Here is a 16,078-nt window from a genome sequence, read left to right as displayed (position 1 = left end):
ATTTTAATTGACTTCAGAGAGGAAGAAAAGGAGAAAGAACAAGTGAGTGAGAGAGATACAGAGAGAGAGAGAGAGAGAGAGAGAGAGAGAGAGAGAGAGAGAGAGAGAGAAGAGAAAGGAGAGAAAGAGAGAGAGAAGGATCTGGTTTAGCAATAATCACGTGCTTCCCCTTATAAGGAAGGGGGAGGTGATGATCCAAGCTGCTTTGAAGAGCCCATTTGGAGCGGAACATCTAACTTATAACATTACAACTGTGTCCATATGAAATAAATACATCATATGATTTTGCCCGACATACTTTTCCCTGCTTCATTCCAATTGTCTGGAGATCATGGGATGAGATAGTGCTCAGTCATAAGCCCACAGTTATGTAGGAGTATTTGGTCAAGGCAAGGCTGGCCACCTGGAAACTTGTTTTATGACCTACACTGGGCTCATTTCTGACTTTCTGAGAAAAGTGTCTTCAACATGGAATGATCCCGGGTTTCCATGGTAAATGAAAGCTCAGCCATGGCATGTACACATGAGCAGCGGTCAAACTCTTGATAATTAAACATTTGAAGAAACAACTGGTCATCCCGAGACCATTTTTAGTACCAGGAGTTGGAAGGAATGAAATTCCCTCATGTGCAAAGAAATGCCCGATGAGACTTGCTGTAAGAAGCCAGGATCTGGTGATGCCTGTAGACCATTTCAGGGTCAGTCTTTCTACTTAAAATGCATTATTTGATCTTCAACCTTCATGTACTATTTGAATCAAGAGTGTTTAAAATAATAAGTGTACTACCAATAGTCTATTTTGTCTTTGAATAAAAGTATAAGTAACATAGTTTATTGAAACTATACATCCAATTGATAATTTTTTGGTTGAGGTATAAATGACGTATAACATTATATTAGTTTCAGGTACACAGCACAGTGGTTTGATATTTGTATACTAATAATCTAGTTTTAATGTTAAGACTCCAGGCTCAATGTCTGAAGACATTCATCTTCTTTTCTCCAAAATGTATACATATATACATTGAAATGTACATCAATGAAAGGAAACAGACAATTGGTTCAGACAATGAACAAAATGGAAATTTGAAGGGAGAGGTCATGGAAGGCTGCAGATTTTAAACTGGGCCTTGAAAACTGACAAGCTGAGAGGAGGAAGCAGGACAAGGGTATCAGTGACTTCTGATTTATTTTGAATTTGGTTGACTTGAGAGCATGATACAATTCTTCCTATTCTACATTTGTCTCACAAAATGTTTCCTGTGTTTAAAAAAAATGGGAGGCATCTTGGCTGTGGATGTGTGGGGGAGAGTGGTGGAAGATAGCATTTCCAGAGGGTTTTTCCTTTCTGTCTTTCAGTTATTTGCCATTGTGTTATAGTTATTAAGTGTTGATATGCCAATCTCATTTGCTCTCGAAGTGGGTTGTTCAGAATGTTCATCATAACAGTTAAACAGATTTTTTTTGATCACCCCACCTACTTATTCCCCAAAATAAGAATCTCAAGTAAGCTCATATGCAATAATTGTTGACAACCGTTTTTGACAATCACTCTAATCTATAAAACACACATTATTTCTGTAACAAATTTTCTATTGGAGTGCATTTAAATTAAAAAAAACCTCAAGTGAATATTTTAATTGGTATAAAGTTAAGTGAAGAATGAGAAATAGATGGATGATTTCATTTTTTTCAGAGTTAAATAAAGGGTTGTGCAAGACTCATTCATTTGTCTTATTGTTTGAGAGATTTAAAATTAAGAATTTGGGAAAAAACTCGAGATTGGATTATTTAAAGGCAAAGATTCAAATTTTCTTTTATCACTGTATTATATTGGTTTTTGGCCCGTGATATCTCTAAGTGGGAAAAGACAAGGATAAATAATCTCTAGCTCTCAATCTGAAACTGTGTGGACCATTTACACTGGTCAGAATTTTGTCACTAGAGTGGGATGTAGCCTTGCTGAACAGAAGGTCGTTGCTAAGATTTACCGATTTCAGCTCTTTGTCAACCTGGTTTCAGTCTCTGGGCATTTCATTCCAGTTTTCTCCTCTTCAAAGCTCTCTCTAAACTGAGCCTCAGATTGAGAGCTTTCGTCTCTGTAACTTTTGCCATCTGGAACAGATTCTTTGCATTTTTCATCCTTCGTTCCAAATCTCAGCTGGGATCAATCATTTTCTCCCTTATTTTATGTTACGGATCTTCCTGTGTGTGTTGAACAAGTGCCCACAACCCAGAAAATGACTGGGTCCAATTTGAGTCAGGTCTGTGTGCTTTGGAGGGAGCCAATCCAGCTCCAGCTCTGACTGGGGCACCTGGGCAAAAGCCCGAAGACAGGTTAGGGCTTCCCCTTGGTAAGCACTCCTCACTCAGTGCTTTTGGAAAAAATTAATAGGACAAAATTTACTTTATAGGAATTAATGAAAAAGCTTTGTAACAGGCCTGTGATAGCCAAGAGTTCTACTGTGTCCCCAGCCCTCCCCCAAGCCCTCTGGCTATTTAGACTCCAAATGAAGATGCGCCTCCCTTCCTCTGGGCCTGCTCTTAGCTCTGTCCTTTGCCAAATACTTGCCTCTTAGATTTCCTCTGGTTTTGAACACACTTTTAGCTTCTCCTTCTCAAAGTCATCCTGGGTCTGCTCCTATTGCCTCTTTCTTGGCCATTCCAGGCCCCTGCGTATTTCTTAGGCATATTCTTAGTCTTTGCTGGTGAAGATCTACCTAACTGCACACATTTCTTCCTATTCCACGGGCCTCTTAGGGCCTCCAGTTTTCTTGAAATAGCATTTCAAATGTGCCCTCTGGCAATATTCTTATCTCTCTTTTTTTTTCTTTCTGAGTTACAAATCAAGGTTTGCTATTCATGCCATTAGCCACCCCTTTCTCTATAGAAGTGCTTCTCAAAGTTGAATGTGCATAGGAGTCGCCTGGGAAGGTAGTTGAAGAGCTCATTCTGAGGCAATAGGTCTGTCCTGGACCCCATGGTATTTCCAGGTGTGCAGGTGCTGCTGGTCCCAGGATCACACTGTAAGTAGCAAGGCTTTATAGTTCTTTGTTTTCATTTCTTGGAGGCCTTATGGGCTTGCCAGGGCTGCCATAACAAAATGCTGCAACTCAAAACAAGACATTTATTGTCCCACAAATCTGGAGACCAGAAGACCCAAAATCAAGGTATCTACAGGGCCACACTGACTCTAAAAACTGTAGGTGAATCCTTCCTTGTCTCCTTCTAGATTCTGGTGGTTTGCTGGCAATTTTTGGCATTCATTGACTTGTAGGTGCACCACTCCATTCATGTGGTGGGCTGCTCCCTGTGTGTCTTTACATCATCTTCTCTCTATGTGTGCTTGTCTCTGTATCCAAATTTCTTCTCTTTATAAGGACACCAATTATATTGGATTAAAGCCCACTTTAAGAACAGAATCTTAATTTGATTATCTCTATAAAGACCTAATTTGCAAATAATGTAACATTCTGAGGTACTTGGGATTAGAATATGAACTTTATTTGGGGGGAGCCACCATTCAATTCATAACAGAGACCTACTCTCCTTACCCCCATCCTTTTAAAGAAAGTGTGAGACCTTTTCTTCTCCAGTGATTTTTTTTTTGCTTAAGTAGAATTCATTATTTTGATCAACATGAGAAATTAAGAATCTTTAATTTAGAATAGACCAGACCCAGAATCACCAACAAAGAATATATATATATATTTTAAAATACATTTTTGTTGGTTTTTAGAGAGAGAGGAAAGGATAGGGAGAGAGAGAAACATTGATTGGCTGCCTCGTGCATACCCACTACTGGGGATTGAGCCTGCAACCGGGGCCTGTGCCCTAACCAGGAATCGAACAGTGACCTCCTGGTTCATATGTCGATGCTCAACCACTGAGCCACATTAATGGGCTAGAGATATATTTTTTAAAAAGGACCCCAGTTGCTCCCCAAATACCTGACGTGTAGAAGGCATTGAGTATATACATGATCATTAGTTTTGTAGTCTAAGTCTATATTCTGAATATCCCAGTAGAACTGTGGTACCTAGATCATCCAATGGAGCCTCCAGGGCTTCTAAGTCAGCTTTCGAGTCTCTGTCCCTCTGTCCTCTCCCCTAAACTACAAGAGTGGTTCAGAGGAACTAAAAGGACAAAGGGACTGCATTTCATTGTTTTTTGATGTGATTTCCCATCATGGATTTAAGCAAAAAATACTGTTTTCTCTTAGGTGTGCTGTTTTAATATATATCATAATTTTCCTTGTTGCATTCACATTTTTATACATAACTAGGCCTAGCCCGTGATCAGGGCCATCTTCCACTCCCTCACCAGTCCCCAGTCCTGCCCTGCTGCTGCCACCCACCCCAGTTCCCCATTCACCATCTGGCAATCAGACCCTGTGGACTGGGTGGGGGTGGGGGACCAAGAGGTCAGTGTACCATCCACTCACCAGTCCCCAGTCCCGCTATTCCCTGCCACCACCCACCCTGGTTCCCTTTCACCATCCAGCGACCGGAGCTTGCAGCGTGGCGGGGGGGAGGGGGTGGTAGGGACTGAGAGGCAGTTAATGCACCTCTTAGCGACTGTACAAGTGGTCATTCTGGTCGTTACACTGTTATGGTTGCTGAGCTTTATTATATAGGATTTCTCCGAAGTGGATGCCATACAGATATATTTTCATCCTTTGTTGTTTGTACATAAAGATGTGCATTTGAAATGTTGGTGCTTGTAAAATAAAGGCCGCGAACTCATTTTAATAGAGGCCATTCACTTTGGTGTTTGGATGAAAAAATGACATTATCTGTCACTAGTCTAGCATTTGGAAACTCATCGCTTGGTCATTTATATTAAAGATAGGATTGCCAAAGTAGAGTTTGAATGAAAAATAGGAACACTTAAGGAGAATATACTATAGCTGCAAATCCATTTATTTTCTAGATCTGTGTGAATCTTATATTGTAAAAGTAAAACAGTAATGCTTAGGCTAGATTGGGGTTACAAGTTGAATTTGTACAAGCATTACTTGCTTCTCATATGCCAACCACATTGGAAGCTTACATACCTAAACAGTGTATGTGACAATGGAAAACTCTGTCCTCACGTGTCTGTTAATGTTAAGGGAGACATCATTCCCGAACTGGCCTATTATTATATGTCCATATAAACTACAGTGGTCTGAGAGGGTGTGTGTGGCTGAGTTGAGTATGCAAACAATACATGCACAGGTAATGGGCATACTCATATACTTCTGTATTATTTTATAATTGGCAAAGAAAAAAAAACTTGTTTTTAAGGAATAAAGGAAAAACTCCTTAAAAAAGATTATTTGATTCTCCCCATCCCCAAATATCCAGTAAGGGTAGCGGGGTTCAAAAGACTGTCAGAGAAGAGCACTCCTAGATGCGTTCACTTGAATTGAAGAGTTTACTTGAGTTGTTTCACAAGTGCGACAGACTGAAAGAAGCTAGCAGGGCAATCTGAATGCTTGCATCTGGTTTGATTCAAATGGTTTTACATTCGTGGAGTTTCAAATGAAAATAAAGTTCATAGCAAAGTGAAATGCTATTTAAACCATGTGAAGTGGAGCCAGTGAAAAAATTTATCCTCATAACCACAATGTGTGAAGTTGTGCTTGGTAAGTCATTTTTCAGAGAAGGTATGCAAAAGTAAACCAGATACACCTGCATGCGTGGGTTAGTTCTTGGGGTTAAATTGGGTCAGCCTTTCCATCCAGTGTCTCAGCATGCAATTTGCTCAAATTTTTCTCCTCTAACAACTACTTTAAGGAGCTTCTACTATGTGATAAGTTTGGCCATAGGGGTATCGGTGCTATAGTGATGGTCTGTGTAACATATGGTTCATGCCCTTGAGGAGTTTACATTCTAGCGGTAAAGAAAAAAATTCATGTTTTATGTGGTAGAATAATTTATTGGGTATTACTTTTTAATGCTTATAAAAGAGGGAAAAGAAGTAGAATTGATTGCTCACCTCCTTAGGCCAGAGAGCTAAAAACAACTAAGCCAGTGGCTCCTCCTAGGACTTCAGTGCTGGAGAAAGAGGATTATCACTGCTATGAAAAGACTTAGGCTGCTACTTCGCAGGGTTTTGGGGAGAACTCTAATATAGTCAATCACAAAAGTTACCCGGATCAGGCACCTCAAGTAGACATATTCTGCTTGTATTCCTCAAACTTCGCCAGAGATGCAACCAACATGAGACATTGGGGGAAGGAGAGATAGTTTAAAGAATTAGTTCATGTGACTGAGGAGGCTTGGCAAGTCCAATGTCTGCAGAGTGGCTGGCAGGCAGGAGGCCCATGGAAAAGTTGCAGTTTAACTCAGGTGTCCGTCTAAGAGATTGTGATAAGTATCCAGTGGGAAGGAGAATGGGGAGGGATAGAGACCCTTGACAACCAATTTGGGATAGAAGAAAGGGAGAATGATGAAGAATTAAAAGAAAGTTGGATTAAGTAGTAGGTCCCAGAGAAAGCATGGATCCAAGTCCTTCTGGTTGGTATTGCTCTTAGCTGGCATACCCGGAAGGCTGGATCTCAACAAGGGCCTGCAATTAGACAGCCACCAAGCAACCACTGGGTAGAAACCACAAGTCTTAGTCATGTCTAGGATGGACAGATGGTAAGAGCCCCCTTTCCCATTTTAGGAGCCCTATGAACATCCTGGATTCTGAGGCTGCTCTGAAATGGTAGGGGCTCCAGAGCTGTTTGGGAATACCTTTTTTTCTGATCTCTGGGACAGATTAAATTAGGTATAAAGTTTAAAAAAATGCTGGATTTAAAGTCACAAACGGATCTGTGGGCTTTTATAGCTACTACTATAGGCCTGATGCACGAAGATTTATGCAAAAATAGGCCTTCCTTCCCCTGACTGCCAGCACCGGCTTCCCTCCAGCACCCGCAACCCAGGACTTTGCTCTGGCCACCGCCTTCTGCCTTCGCTCCAGGCAAGAGCCACCTCCCACCCACTCTGGCCACCTCCATGGCCGCTGCCCAGAGGCCAGCCCTCAGTGGCTGGCCGGGGCTTGTGGGAGGCTTGGCTTCCTTCATTGCTGGGGTGACAAAGGAAGCCAAGTGTCCTGCCCAAAGGAAGCCAAGCATCCCACCCACTCCAGCCTGCTCCGTGGCTCTAGCTGGCGCCGCCATCTTTGTGGCTATGGGCACCGCCATCTTTGTGGCTATGGGCGCCATCATCTTTGTCACAGAGTGGTGGTTAATTTGCATATTACCCCTTTATTAGTATAGATATTTATAAGTTAGTAAGAGGACAAAGTACTGGACAGACAGGGAAGAACAAAAGAGGACTTGAATCTGATCATAAAGAAAACTGTATTAAGAAATTAACATCTGAGTTTATCTGATGATTTGCAAACTGAGGGCAGCTCATTATTACACATCTCCTTTGGGTGGAAAATTTGGTCTTTTTCTGTAGCCCCAGCTTATCTTCTGCTCTCCTCTGACTTCTTCCAAGCTACAATGGCCTATAGACCATGCACCCTTCACCTGTCTTCTTACTCCCTGTGTCTCTCTTTAACCATCATGCTTTCCAACTGTTCTCATGGTGCTCAAAGATTGTATACTTTACAGCTCCTACTTTAAGCCCCATTGGCAGTTGATACATATGATCTTTGCTTTCTAGAAACACATTGTCTTTTTTTATTCCTTCTTCCACTTCAATCCCCTTTTTGTTTCCATTTTATCAGTTTAGCATGCCTCTATTTTATTTATTTATTTAATATATTTTATTGATTTTTACAGAGAAGAAGGGAGAGGGATAGAGAGTTAGAAACATCGATTAGAGAGAAACATCGATCAGCTGCCTCCTATACATCCCCCACTGGGGATGTGCCCGCAACCAAGGCACATGCCCTTGACCGGAATCGAACCTGGGACTCTTCAGTCTGCAGGCGACACTCTATCCACTGAGCCAAACCAGGTAGGCTAGCATGCCTCTATTTTAAAAATCTCTCTTCTCTCCAATCTCAGCATCAATTTTCATCAGTCTGAACAGCTAGAATCTTAGAGTAGACTTAGGGATAATATTTAAATCTTGCCTTGGAAATGCAGTGAAAGACATATACATATTAAAAAAAGTTTAAACTACAATATATTATTATATATCCAAATTAAAAAAAACACTAAATAATGTTTTTCATATCACTACAGAGACAATTTAACAAAAGAAACAATGTAAGGTGCTAAGGGGTTCAAATGAAGCAGCTCACTGCTGTATTGGGGACTGAAACATACACCTTAAAGCCATAATAATACAGTTTTACTTTAAAGTTTTGATGGTAGAAACTTTATCTATCACAGCTCCTCCAAGTTCTTAAGAACTGTATAGGTGCCCTTGTCTTCTTATCTTCAATCACTCAGGCCCTTATAGAGTGTTAGGTAGGGAACAATTTTCTCTTTACATATGTTAAAAATATTTTAACATAAAAATCAAAGACATTGTTCTTTGATTTTTTTTTTAACTGTAGAGCTTTACTCTGTTTTTAAAGCCAGCCTAAACCTTAAGAAATAACTAATGCTAATGCTTCTCCAACCCAACATTTCCAAAAAATTAAACAGGAGACAACACCCCAAATTTTACAAGGTCAACAAAAACCCAAACGATCGAATTAAAAGTGGGCAGAGGACACAAATATACATTTCTTCAAAGAGGACATACAGATGGCCAACAGACAAATAAAAAGAAGCCGAATGTCACTCATCATCAGGGAACTACAAATCAAAACCACAATGAGATATCAGCTCGCATCCACCAGAATGGCTATTATCAATAAATCAACAAACAACAAGTGTTAGCAAAGACATAGAGAAAAGGGGACTCTCACACCCTGTTTGTGGGATTGTAAATTGGAGCACCACTATAGAAAAAAATATGGAGTTTCCTCAAAAAATAAAAAATAGACCTGTTATATGATCCAGCAATTCCACTTCTGGATTGATATTCAAAGGAACTGAATTCACTATATTGAACTCCCATATTACTGAAGCATTATTTACAGCAGCAAAGACATGAAAACAGTCTGTTTATTAATAGATGAATGGGTAAAGAAAATAGGATACACACACACACACACACACACACACACACACACACACAATGGAATATTACTCAGGCATAAAAAAGAAAAAAATCCTGCCAACATAAATGTGACAACATAAATGGACCTTGAGGGCATTAAACCAAGTCAGATAAGTCAAACAGAGAAAGAAAAATACTATATGATCTCATTTATATGTGGAATATTAAAAAGACACATTTGGCTTCTTAGTCTTTTGGCTTTATTCAAGATCTGGCAAATGTCTGTTGGAGAGTAGAACAACCAGATTGTTGTCCTCAAATTCTTGTCCTTCCCTTTTTAAAATTTTTATTGTTTATTTATTTATTTTTGGTCCTTCCCCCTCTTTTTTTTTTTTTGATCCTGATGCCTCAAGGCTTGTCTGTCGCTCTTCACATATTTATTTATATGTTTACATATATTTATTACATATAGCATATATTTATGTCTATCCTTATCTATAACATTTTACCCATCTTTTTAAGGTTGTTTTCAGTGGAATGGTTAATATACTATGAATCAGTGAGATTGCCAAGTGATATTAAACTAGAAAATGTCTGTGTTAAATTATGGATATTTAAGGATATTAAATCATAAATGGAAACTTTTGATATAGTGATAGTATTGCAATATAATTTCAGTCCAAGGAATAGCTAACATTCACAATAATGAACTCTTAAAGTGGGGTTAGAATCATAACAGTTTCCTTGATGGGTTAAGACATGGATGGGTGTTTATACAGATTTCATCTGAGTGTCTCAGGCTTTTCACTATGAGGGCCAAGCAGAGGCTAAAACAATTATTTAGGAAATTTAGAGCAAAATGTTTCAGAGGTATTTGTAATTTATTTCCTCACCAAAGTAGTATAGAGTTTTGTTGCTTAACGTTATTTAATACTTACCAGGAGGAGAGAAAAAAATATACAATTAATGTATATCCTCCAAAAATTATCCAAGGACATATATAATTTCATTTTATTATTCATGCTGTGTTGCAGTTAATATTTTTCATATTTGAATGGAATGTTCTAAAAGTTGAACATCCTATTGCGTAAGACCAACATGCAATATGGTCCTGGTAGTCAAGATAACTAAACATGGCAGGCATTCTGGGAACACATCGTCACAAAAGTAAAAAGATCAAAATGGGAACATAATTTGGAAGATGAAGATTCAAAATCTGCCTTTTCTTGAATTATATCTCTTTACTTAAGCAAAGGGTCCTTTTCTTCAGCATAAATATTGATCTTCGGTCAACTGGAAGAGGCTTTATAGACGCTTTCTGAGATAGTGCCTTAAAGTGGGATGGTGAAGGGAGGGAAGGCAGAGGCGTCGGTGAAGCATATCCTGTTTACCTGCTTTTTAATAAGATTGCTTTTTTCTAGAATGTCTGTGAGTATTGGGCTGAAGTGCTGTGTGATAGAGGACAGAGCATAGAAGACTGCCCATGTTTAGAGAAATGGACCAATAATTACACACCGTTTTTTAACACTAAAGATTTGAATTTATTTTTATTTTACATTTGCACTTAGAATAGAAAAAAAGCCAGTCCTCTAATTTCACATATTGGAAGAATTAATCTTTAGGATTCTAAAATAGACTGATTAGGATCAGATGATTAGGGCCCTAAATTGCTGACCTAGTTTGTCATCTTCCTGTTTAGTTTCCTTATAATTATGACTTGCCCGTGACTTCAAAAAGCAATGTTTATGATTCTGTAAAATGGAATTTTAAGCTTCCCATGGGTATGTGGTCCGAAGATTGTATTATTTTTCAACAAATATTTCCTATTTTGGTGGAAAGTGTCATATTGCCAACTTTATTGAGAAATTTCATGTAATTGGTTTAGAAAATAATCTGTTGAAAAATAGTTTAATTTTGGGAAGGGTCACGGGTAACTTTTTCATAGTCCCTTAGACACTGTTCATCTGTTCTCTGCTGCAGCTATGGACCTCCCAGCCAGCACCTGAAGACATTGTGTTTGCTCAGCCAGCCCTGACTATGCCCTTGCAGCTTCTCCGATGTGACTGCTTGTCCCCGCCTTCCCTCATTCTTCATGACTAAGCTCAAATGGTATCTTTAATGCGAATTCCAAGGCGTCATGTAAAAAGCCATCCTTATTTGTGACAATTAACACACACGGTGCTATAATTATTTGTTAATGTGTTTATTTCTCCCTGTTGAATTCGAATTTATGTGTGGACAACGACAATGTTATATCACTGTACTTTGAATTTCTGATATTTAATGTGGTGCGAAGCATGGGTAAATAATTAATAAATCTTTACTGAATAAAAAAGAATTACATAATTTGATGAACAAGAATAGATTAAAAAAAAGGAATAGATCCAGAGACAAATGGTAGGGGAGTGGGTGGAGCAACCAAAGGACTTGCATGCATGCATATTAGCATATCCAATGGAGAGAGGTGTATTAGTTTGCTTGGGCCGCTATAACAAATACCACCGAGTCGGGTATTAAACAACAGCAATGTGGGGAGGGTCAATTGGGGAAAAAGAAGACATATGTAAAACTTTAGACAATAAAAAAAAGAATTAATCTACATTAAAATCCCAAAGGCCAGCAGTTTCCCCCCCAACATAATGTGCCTTATATTCAGGTTTTCACTATTCTTGTTATTGTTTAATTAAACATCATCTGGGAAGAGCAAAATCGTGTTTTTATTAGTGTTGGATCTGTGAAATAACTGAACTTGGTATTGTATTATTTCTAAAGATATACAGATTTTAATGAATTACTATAAGAGTTGCTTTTAAAAAATATTTTTATTGATTTGAGAGAGGAAGGGAGAGGGAGAGAGATAGAAACATCAATGGTGAGAATCATTGATATGCTGCCTCCTGCACACCCCACACTGGGGATTGAGGCCACAACCCAGGCATGTGCCTGACTGGGAATAAAACCATGACCTCCTGGTTCATAGGTCAACACTCAACCACTGAGCCACGCTGGCCAGGCTATAAAGTTTGCTTTTGGAAAATGTCTATATGGCTATGCCTAGAGAAACTCATTTAATCTCTCATCCCTTTGGAGGTTTTGGCACATCTGAAATGAGTGATGGCAAAAACCCATTTACTGACTCAGTCTTTGCAGACTGTCATACCAGCTCATGTGGAATGTAGCTCTTTGGACATCAGGAGATGAGGGGTGAACATCAAGTGTCACTTTGATGAGAGACTCTTTCTCTCTGGAATCTTAGTGCCCATATATAGGAAAGTAAGGAACTCACTGCCTTGTCCCCCAAATGAGAAACAACTTCTAGTTAAAAGGTTGCATTTGGAGAATATCACTGCCTTGTTTAATTACAGTATACTATTCAGAACAATGAGGTATTCTCAATGATCATATATAGTGCTTACCCAGAGAAATTTCACCACAGAATAAAAATTTCCCAGCTTAAGAAATAAATACATTTTTTGCTAGTAAAGAAATTGTTTTTATAGGAAAATCTTGTTTGTGAAGAAAAATGTTCTGAGGTTACTGAGAACTTTTCTTACTCATGAAATAAACATTGCCTATTTATTATTACATTAATTTGGTACCACTGTGCATAGGGCATTGCTCACCAATGTATTAATTCTGGATCCGACTCAAGTGCAACCTACAGCCAGATTCTTCAGCTTTGACAGAATTCTTCAGAATCATTAACATTTCTCTTCTGTTCTCCAGCATGTCAGGTAATCATGCATATCCACCACACAGGCCAATAAATCTATTAAGGTTCTATAGACTTCCAACTGTGTTTGCTACCACAAGAACATTCAGTTCCTGGAAGTTAAAAACATATCTCTAAGCAGCTCATAAATTCTGGCTTCAAGTTTAAACTGATGTCAGATGCCAGAATCAATAACCCCCTAAGTTGATGTGATCTCAATTCCATATGGTCCCATTAACTCCATCTTAAAGTGCAAATCTGCTACATAGATGATTATCTGGGCCAGATGATTATATGGGGAAGCAATTCAGTTCAGATACATGTAGAAAAATTCATTAGTTCAAAGTTATTTTCTTTAAAATACTGGAAGTAGTCAAGCTTGTAGATCTTGGTATTGAGAGTGTATAGTAATCATCTGGTGGTGTTAAGAATGACATTCTGAGCTCCACCCCAAGGCAATTTGATTTCTGCATTGAGTTGTGGATGCAGACCCTGGTGATTAGGATCCAGGTGGTCCAAACATCATATTTTGGGAAACACTGTCTTGAGCCTTATGATCTCTCGTTTTGGTAGGTTTATGAGCCAGCTGCAGGAACCATTTTGGTAAAAAGGTTCTTCTGGGAGCAGAAACAAACCTTGTGGGAAAGCTATGAGGATTGTGGAGCAGAGCACTGAGAAAGCAGATAGAGAACCCAAGAAAAATTGTTCCTTTTAAAAATCTTACTACTTGTCTGTGTCCATAATTCATAATGAGGAATCATTTAAGATTATAATCACATTCTAGTGACAAGTGACTCCTGAAATAATTAAAGGAATTGACTTTACATCAATGAAGAGTGGGTGACTTTGGTGATATGGAAGTGAAGTTTCACTCTTTGCACCAATCAAGTTTGTATCCCTGGCTGGACTCTCTATATTCTGTGCTCTATGCACCTTACAGAGGAAGAGAATGTAAGTATTAAAAATGTAGTTGATGTGAATTACGCCCTGGTCCCCAGAGAGTCATATAACCATGCTTGTTAGAAAAAAGGATGGAGCGGGACTCTGCTCCTTGGCCTCAGTGAAAGCTAAAAATCCAATGGGAGACCTGCAGGGTCAGGTGACAGTTCAGAGGCGTGGCTGAAATACACACCTGGCTATCATATTCCAGGAGATGCGCTCTAGCAAACTCCTGCTTCCATCACCCCCTTACATGCATTATTTCGGAGAGGACACGCCTATAAACCTGCTGTAGGTGAATCTCCATGTCTTTATCCAGGATGTTTGATTGAAGACAATCTGCACATCTATTTTCTTGGACAGTTTGGGTGATTTGAATTAATAATGGCATACCATCTTTGGGCTAGTAGTTACTTAGTTTGGAATGGTGGCAAGGGACTTCAGATGAGAAAGAATACAGATATTATGTAACTCAATATTTTCCCATGGTAGATGACCAAATAAAAGGAAAGAAAAACACATCTCTTCCATTTGGAACAATTATAAAAGAGGACCTATTGTAGGGTGACCCTTCTTTCCTGCGGCTCTGATGTGAGCAGAAACGTGAAAGTCATTTCAGCGTGGGCATGAACTTTGTCTTCAGCATAGGAAGGGCAAAAACGAGGACTGCAGGAGTGAAAGTGAAAGAGGGGATGTCTGCTTCCCACAGCCCTTGCTATTGGATTTCACTCTGGGCTGGCTCACCCAGGATTGGGAAGCTAATGGGCTGTGCTCTCCATCTGACTCAGAGTGGGCCACACACTTCTCAGGCCATTTAGTGTCAGTGATGAGAGAAAAATTATAGTACTCACCTAGTTTGTGTTCTTGCACGAAAACATTGGCGAACACTCCTCTTTTTACTCTATTCTGGACAATTTCAAGTGGAAGGGTATTATTACCATCATGAAGAGCAGGCTAGTCATCCTGATGCTTGACTGAATTTATTTATTAATAAGTGTTCTCTCACTATGGCAATGTGGTGAAGTGGCCTGCAGCCCAGTACTACTCATTTTCCCCTTGCTTCCAGGAAGTAGCACGATGATGGTTAGCAGACATGGCTGCAGAAAGCTTTTCTTTTGAAAATTCCTGTGACTACATTGAACTGTATGCCAACTATATGCATATGTATAACTAAAAATGTGAGGAGCATGTATTTTTCTAGTCACATTTAATTGCATCAACATGGAGAGCATTCTGGCGTTTGCAGCAATGGCTAATGAGCCGTGTGTGGAAGAATCCAGATGCGTGGAGTATGTGCTCCTCCAATCCATTATACAGATGCCCATTTATGAGGATGTCTCACATTGTGTGGAAAGAAGGACTGCATCACCAATAAGGAAATGCAATTGAAGGCCAATCGTACTGTTGCTATCGGCAAATGTGGGAGTGATTTCCCTGCTGAAAGTGTTATTTTCAATATGAAGTGGTGGGGTGGGGCAAAGTATTCATGGCTTGTGCTTTTATGAAAACCTTCTAATTATTATTACTTACATAACCATGTGTCTATTTCATTAATTCAAATCACAGTCACACAAACACCACACACACAACACACACACACACACCACTAACATGTGGAAGAACAGAATGAATGCTTTAGTAGATATGAGGTGCTAAGGAGCACAAAATGATTGGCAATTCATTCCTTTAGGGACAGAGCAGAGACAGCTTCCTAAAGAGGTTTTAGGTCTAGATATTTAAAGATGGGCTTTTGAGAGTTGCAGATTGGGAGAACTTAACAAACCAAGGACAGATAATGAGGTAAAGGCCAAGCATTTAAAATATGTAAATATTATATCTGTGATATTCTCTATATAATAAAAGGCTAATATGCACATCGATCAAACCTATGCTCAATGCAGGAACTGCCCCCGGGTGGTCAGTGTGCTCCCACGGGGCCGGGGGGTGGGGGGGCGCTGTTCAGCCAGAAGTCGGTCTCACCACTGGTGAGCACAGTGGTGGGAGCCTCTCCAGCCTCCATGGCAGTGCTAAGGATGTCCAAAGGTTCCTGGACTTCGAGAGGACGCAGGCCAGGCTGAAGGACTCCCCCCGCAGGTGCACAAATCTTGTGCACTGGGCCTCTAGTTTATATATAAAATATATGATATGTATAGATATGTATATCATATCCTATATAATAAAAGAGAAAAATGGTAATTGGTGTACGACGATACCCTTTTCATTGGCTAATCAGGGCTATATGCAAATTAACTGCCAACTCAGATGGCAGTTAACTGACAACAAAATGGCGGTTAATTTGCATATGTAGGCACAATGCAGGGAAGCGAAAGGGAAAGCAGGAAGAAGCCCCCTGCCACTGACAGTGATCAGAAACCCAGGGGGGAGC

The sequence above is a fragment of the Myotis davidii genome, unplaced genomic scaffold (assembly GCF_000327345.1).
Source record: "Myotis davidii unplaced genomic scaffold, ASM32734v1 scaffold175, whole genome shotgun sequence".
NCBI lineage: Eukaryota > Metazoa > Chordata > Mammalia > Chiroptera > Vespertilionidae > Myotis > Myotis davidii.
The sequence above is the reverse complement of the archived record's forward strand: the minus strand, read 5'-3'. Positions refer to the sequence as shown.